Raw genomic sequence first — 8,276 nt, forward strand, 5'->3', positions numbered from 1 at the left:
TATACACACACCTTAGGTACACTCACTCGGCAGAGGCATCTGGGGGGAGGCGGGTGCAATCCCCAGGTGGCGCTCTGACCGTGACACACCCGGTCGTTCTCGGTCGGCAACCCCAAGACAGAGGGCAACCTCAGTGCACGTCTTGGGGGACCCGCCGGGTCCCCACGCTAGGGTTCCATGATCACACAACACTTACGCTAACACGACAACTAATTCATGACTACCATGGACGACGACGACCACAGTTCTCTCGAGCCATTCGACACTGATTCTCCTTTGTCACCTGAAAACGCATCAGGACCAATCGAGCCCATTGATAAGGACCCCCGTTTTCTGGCCCTTCTCAGCGAAAGATCCGAAGAGCTTAGGGACTTTTTCCTTAAACAAGCGGCAGCCGCCAATGCCTTGCCCCCAATACCTGGAGCCTTTACTCCGGTGCAAAATAAAAAGAGAAAGACTAACTCACCGATCGATCGTCCCAGGACACCTCCGAACCACCAATGTCCATTACCGTTGACTACCACTGTCGTCAACCCCTTCGCTCCCATTGCGCCAACCAACGAGCCGGACGACATGGAGGAGGAGCTGCCCGAGGAAGAAGATGCCGCAGAGAGCCGGTCGAAAATACCGCCCATTTTCATAACGGACACAACAAAGTGGCCCCCGAAATGGCGCTTGATCAAAGCCGTATGCAAATTCCCGCCGGTTGCTACACTCCGTAGCAAAGATATAATGTTAAAATGCCAAAAAATTGACGATTTTCGCACAACGACTAAGGCGCTAGCCGCGAATAATATACCACACTACAGCTATCAGCTGAAAGAGGACAAGAAGCAGCATTTCATCATCAAAGGGCTTCCCGTAGACTCGCCACCGGAGCTAATAAAACACGAGCTACAGTCAAAGGGAGTGAACACGGATCACATCCACCAACTGCACTCTTCACGTCTATCTCCGGACGAGAATAGAATAAGAAGCCAGATGCGACAGAATGATCCGCTAGCCAAGCTCCCACAAATTCCTCTCAGGCCGCTGCCTATGTTCCAGATCCGCTTAGACAGACCTGATCAGAAAAAGGCACTTAACGACATCAGCCATATGTTAGGGCTAAGCGCCAAAGTCATTCCCTATCGACCAGCTCAGGGGCCAATCCAATGCCGACGCTGCCAAGCTTTCGGCCACTCCCACAAAGCCTGCAACCTCGAAGTTCGGTGTTTCAAATGCGCCGGCAACCACCGCGGCACTGAATGTACAAAACCGAGGGACGAGCCGGGTAAATGTGCTAACTGCTCCGGAGCGCACATTGCAACGTACCGGGGTTGCCCCACGCACAAAGAACTTGCGCTTATGTTAAGGCTCAAAAATTCACCGCCAGGCGAAACCACCGAAGCTCCACCACTGGATGATACTCACTTTCCTCCGCCCCCCATGACCAACGCCTGGACCAGACGCTCCACCACCACCCGCCCCAATGCCACCGCAGAACAGTCTCCGGAACCCCAGTCTATGCCAGCTCAATCATCTACTTCATCTTCCAATCCAGCCACATCTCCTACAGCAGCCCCGGCCCCCACTCCAGCTCCATCAGTTCCACCGAACCCCGCTCCGACGGCAAGTAATGCACACCGTAACCAACGACCGCCACGACCTGGCCCAACGCAACCACCACGACAAAGCCAGCCAACTCCGGCACCGACCACCTCGAACGAGTCATGGAAAAGTCAGCTAAAGTCCTGGCTCTCCGGCCTAATCCGCAAAATAATCAATCCCCAAGAGGGGAAGAGCAGAATGGACATCCTCATCGAGGAAGTCATAGCCGGCGCCATGGTTCTACTTAATGGCCTATAAAACTAGAGCCCTTAACCATATCAAAATCCTATCATGGAATATCTGCAGCCTGAAGCCCAAAAAGGGCGAATTGTTGCACCTAATTCAGGCCAACCAACCGGACATCATCCTAATACAGGAAACCTGGCTCAAACCAAGTGACCCGTTCAGTATACCACACTACTCCTTACGACGCAAGGAACGGAAGGAAGGAAACGGCGGAGGAGTACTGATAGCATTCAAAAACTCTCTCATAGAAACCCCGCTCAACACCCCAGCTACCGAAACTCTGGAGCTAATTGGATCCAAATTCTCCACTTCTACTGGAGAACTGCATGTCTGGAGTGCGTACCTGCCTCCAAAAGACCACAGGATTAAGAAGAAGGACTTGGACGCCTTAAAACATTCACTCTCAACCACCTCTGTCGTGGCAGGTGACTTCAACTGCAAGCATGTAGCATGGGGTTGCAAAACCACAACTCCCAGAGGCCGAGACCTTCACCACGCGGAGCTCACTTTCCCTTTTACTGTTCTACCACCACCGAACCCCACCCACATCACCGCAAACCCCAGTCACCCATCCGATATTCTCGATCTGTTTCTTACTCACAACTTATCTCCGTTCCTACTACCCACAACTCTTCCTCAAATGTCCTCAGATCACCTCCCAATATTGCTCACCCTACCCCTCTCTCATCCCTCAATCATAACTCCTCCCGTGGTAAACTGGGATAAATTCGTAGTATCTGCTTCCAAAATCATCCTACCCGATCCGCGATCCAGCACGAGTACGAGCGACATCGAAGACCACGTATCGCTGCTGACCTCAAGCCTCAACGCTTGTATAGATGAAGCCTCATTCACCCCGAGGCCGAAACCATCAGCTGATCTGTCACTCCCCCCTGCCATCCTCCATTTGATGAAACGGAGAAATAACGCTCTACTCTGTTGGCGCAGAACAAATAACCCAGTCACTCGAAATCTCTACCAGGCACTTAGAAATCGTGTGACTTCTGCAATCCGGACGCACCGCCAGAAAACCTGGGATGACAGAATTAAAGATCTCAGTGTAAAAGACAACTCCGTATGGCAGCTAGCACGGTCCCTGAAAAATCGGAAAACACCATCACCACCGGTGCAATTTGGCAACGTGCTCGCAGTCACGGACGCCCAGAAGGCCGAACAGTTTGCCCAACAACTGGCGGAAACCTTCCAGGACACCACCAACTCCGATGCAGCGGAAGAATGCAATACCTCATCAGCTTCTCTCAGACTCTGCCCCACTCCTCCATTCCCGCCGGTCTCTCCCTCCGAACTGGACTTCATAATACATAAGTTACCGAAGAAGAAAGCGCCCGGACCCGACAAGTTCTCTAACCAACTGGCAAAGCAACTTCCTCCCAACTTTCGCCTGTTCCTCCGTCATTTGCTGAACACCTGCTACAAATTATCATATTTCCCACAGCCGTGGAAATCAGCCAAAGTCATTCATCTGCCGAAATCAGGAAAATCCCCGAATGATCCTGATAATTACCGCCCGATCAGTCTGCTATCAACCTTTGGCAAAATACTAGAAAAAACTATCCTGAATCGGCTACTTCCTGAGCTAACGGACAACAAAGTTATCCGGGACGAACAGACGGGCTTCAAGAAGGCGCACTCCACAACCCATCAGATCACCAGAATGGTGGAAAGCATTCTATACAGCTTCAACATAAAGAAGTATGTGGTTGGCGTCTACCTCGATCAATCCAAGGCATTCGACCGTGTCTGGCACGAAGGACTAATCCATAAACTTTCCTCCTCACCTATCTCTACCTATCTGACCAAATTAATTCAATCATACCTCTCTGACCGAACCTTCTTCTCCATAGTTAACCACTCCCAATCAGTACTGCACCCTATCTCTTCCGGCGTGCCGCAAGGATCCATACTGTCCCACACCCTCTTCAACATCTATATAAATGACCTGCCATCCCATCCCAACACCGAAACATACCTCTATGCCGACGACCTTGCAATCCTCTCGATGTGCTTCGATCCAGACACGGCCGCAGAACACATCCAGGATCACCTCGACGTCATCGAGGACTGGATGACATCTTGGAAGCTCCAACTGAACCCGAAGAAGAGCCAGGTAATCCAGTTCGCCAGGAAGAGGAAAAAATCGCTTTCTTCCCCAATTTACTACGGGAGAACACGAATCAACCGTAGTTCCACAGTTAAATTCCTCGGGGTAACCCTGGACGAAAAACTGACGTGGCAAGCAAATACCACGGCCTCCACTGCAAAGGCTAAAGGCGCGGTTGCGGCCATATATCCTTTGCTCAAAAGTCCCCACATAGCTCTGGAAACGAAGAAAATCCTCTACACAGCCATGATCAGGCCGATCATTACCTACGGATACCCCGCCTGGGGCTCCATCGCCAAGACCCACCTAAACAGGCTTGAAGTCCTTCAGAACCGGGCTCTGAGAACAATCACAGGCGCACCATGGTACGTCCGCAACACTTACATTCACAACAACTTACAAATCAAAACAATACCTGACTTCCTACACGACATTGCCACAGCCTTCGAAGACTCCCTACATCAAACACAAAATGAACTACTCACACCAATCTGGACATACCAAGACAACCCACACTTCAAGTACCATCGACCTAGAAGAGCCCTTACACAACCCAAACAATAAACACTAAATGACCACATAAACACTAAATGACCACATAAACACATAACCGCCGAACACAAAAAACATGCCGAACACCGATTACCAGCTTCAGCTGAAGATCGTGACATTGACTGCTCACACAGTCACCAAATATGCGATGCGATGCGATGCGTGAGTGGAAAAAATTGATGAAAGACATTTAAAAGCGTAGGAAGGAGAAGGAGGTGAGGGATGGATATGACGTTGTGGAGATGTGTAAAACTCAGGTCCCCGAAAAGTATGTCGGACGAACACAAATGAGACAGCAAGATGTAAGGGGTGGAAGAGATCTAAATACTACAAATAACAAACAGAGCTTTCAAATGGATAAGGTCGAGAATGACTGCTAAATCTGGGGCCACATGATGGGACAGAAATACTTGGGACATATGAAGAGGAGGAAAGGGTGGAATTGTATCCGGGAAATAATTCATCACAAAAGCAACTGGTCGGGTGCGTGGGAAATTTTATAAGGTCCCTTTCGCAACAAGTAGCCTTGGCTTAACTTGATTTAAGATCATATTAAGATAAGCGATATATTCTGTCAATCGCAGTCCAGAACGTGTACCAATCATGGATGTATTTACTGGACTTTCGATAGGCATTTTCGCCTGTCTTTCTATATGACTACTAATAGGAGAAATCTATGATTTTTTCAAGTAATGGCCATTCCAAATTCAATTACGTCACTTTAACATATTTTGAACTCCAATCGGATCCAGGGTTTCTTTCTAAGGGGGGGGGGCACAAGCAAGGCCGGGATTTTGCTCTGGGGGGGATACCTCGTAATACAAAGCGAACGCAATGATAATGGGACCGTATTAAAAATCTTGCATGTTTTTCAAGGGTCTCTGCGGGATGGGGAGGGGAACGTAAACCCGTGCCCCCCCCCCCTAGATCCGCCTATGAGTTCACATATGTACAATCACCAAAGCATGATAGAAGGCCAACAAGGTCACGAATGTGGATATTAGGCAGAGGGCAAACAAATGGTGTGTCACTCATGGGACATTCCTTTAAAGAAGGTTAACACGAAGCAACGGTGGAAGAAGTTGTAAAGGTGGTCACTTTAGATGGAGCCCCCGTAAATAACCTTCGCCCTTTGTACCGTGTAAGTTTTATCAAAGCGCAGAAAATCACAAATTTTGAGTGTCTTTCTACCATCATGATCGAAAAATTTCTCTAAATTAAACCCGAATGTATCGCTTATATTCAAAATCGACATTCACCGCTATAAGTTATTATGAACCTGTAGATGCTCCTCTGAAGATCTCAACAACGCAGTTCCGCTAAATACAAATATTCAGGTTAAGTTGTTGTCCTAACGAGGTGCTCAAGCGAATTGAGAGTCCATTCATTCGGAGGTGAGATTATCGGTTTCTTTTGTTTTAGGAAATAGTAAGCAGGTGAAGGCCACGTGGGATAATGCTGATAATTATGTCGAGGCCTGAAAGTGGTGGAAGGAAGGGAATCGGTCGGACGGATATCCCTGGGCAAGTAAGTGCATCGTGCGAAATAAAACGAAACAAAGCATTTGAAAGGAAAAGGGGCGGTACCCGATAAGAAATACCACGCGGGAACAAACAGCGCAACTTCGCTTTGGAACGAATTTAGTTGGAAGCCACTTTTGATTCAGCGGCCACGTTCTAGCCTTAGCTAGCTTGAAAACGTGAGGATGGGAGTCTATCAAGAGTGAAATAGAGGACATGATGCAAGAACCGCTCTATATTGTCAAGTCGGGTAGAAAGGAATAAGAGAGGTACTCCGCCGAACGGATAGGTCACGTAAACTTACTTATTACAATAGAGGATCCTCCAGTCGACCTCTTAAATGTGACGTCACACACCGCGCATTTAAATGGGTTTACAAAAGTCGCCACTCGCATCGCTGACGAACAAATTGATCTGAGTTTCACGGGGAAATAAGGTATTATTAGGGGTGTTCACTAAAATTTGTATTTATGATTATGGAATATGTCAAATGCGTTACTCTTTAATGCAATTCCTTGCAATTTCAAAGATAACGTCGCAAAATATTGGAAACAAGTGGACCGCATTGCAATTATCACTGCGCCGCGGACATTTTCGAAAGCCGATCGAAATGCGACCGAAGTGGCGTAAGCAGAAATCAGCATTCTGTTCTATTGGATGGCATTGGGCCTCCTCTATGCGGTCCCCTTGGGATAGGTAGAGGAATTCGATTTCTCGCGAGCAATTAAGTAGTTTCTGGAAAAAAATGGACCACCATCAAAACACTCGCAACATGCCCTTGAATCTCTCCTTCAGGTTAAAGTTTATTTGAAGGGGCCTTAACACCCCTCGTAGCAAAAATCTTGCTGTCTAATGTAAATAAATGCAATTAAACAAACTTTACGTATGTACCACTCCCGCTCGGCCTACTCTCTTTATCGAATTTTAGGCGTATTATTTGTTTCCGACTTAAGGTATCATTCTCAAATTATCAGGCCATGTGGAATACACCCTTATCAATGAATACCTGTGTTTACAGAAGAAAATCTAGCATCAGTATTTTCCCTGAGGTAAAATGTCCTCGTCCTTCGCAAAGTCGACATTCTCATCCACTACACAGAAGAAACAACCCTTTTTTTGTTAGTGCAAGAAAGAAACTAAACGCAACAAAGAAAGAAACGAAAATTACGGACGTATGCAGTACTCGAATGGCCAAAAAGATGGCACCACTTGTGAACTCAGATACCGGGATAAACCATCATGTCCGCACAATCCTTGCAATATTTGCGTGTTCTCTCGGCGTTTGAGAAAAGAAAGAATGGTAGGGTATGAAATCATCGCATAAGAAAGTGTGCGCGATACGGCGATCCACTCAAATTACAACGCCACACAGTGGGCTGAAATCGAACAAAGCTGGACAAAACCTCGAAATCGATTTGAAACTTTGCGCAGTATTTGTCAATACATTAGTGAATTATTTTACGCAAACCGTTTTTCATGGGTACATTTTTTAAACAAATTACTTGGCCTCAAAGTTGAACAAATTTCGGAAAAATTGCCCTCATTGAATGTTTTCGAAATTCAGCATGTTAAAACCAATGCCACACCTTCTGTATTACAGATTTCTTACAGACAGTAGTAAGTATTTCAGATTTCACGCCAGCCATGCAGCACTCATCCTATCCTTATATCAGAAACGCGCTCGTTGCCAGGCACAATCCAAACACTCGAGACAACGACACACGGCCAGAACAGATACTACAATGTTAGAGTGCTAAGGACGCTAACATGCAACCATGAAAATAATCTACTAGCTATTAATAGATGAAAAAAAAGTTTACGCAGTAAATAGTTCATGAATAAGTTATAACATGCCAAATAACTCGTGCGGATAGTATTTACAGCTGTAATGAGTTGTAAACAATGCCTTTTTCACCTGTTCCGAGTCAAGCTATCCAGGAGCTTAATAGGGTTGTTCAAGCATATCAGAACGGTCTCAAAAAACGAATGGATATCACTTCTGATGTAATTTCATTTTGATTGGGATGAATGACAGATGCGTTGAAAAAGTAATGATGGAATTATTAGCAATCAAAATTCGAACAATTTTAAACGCCGCCAAAAACGGTCCGCCATCTTGAAATAGAGGGGATGACGTAACAAGCCTGTACGGCTGGCCTGTACCCTCGATCGCTCGGTGTCAAGCTGAGCACTCTGCATGCCGACTGGACATTGACCAAGGTTATTCCTTATTTTGAAATGGCCTA

This window comes from Ischnura elegans, chromosome 3, assembly GCF_921293095.1.
Source record: "Ischnura elegans chromosome 3, ioIscEleg1.1, whole genome shotgun sequence".
NCBI lineage: Eukaryota > Metazoa > Arthropoda > Insecta > Odonata > Coenagrionidae > Ischnura > Ischnura elegans.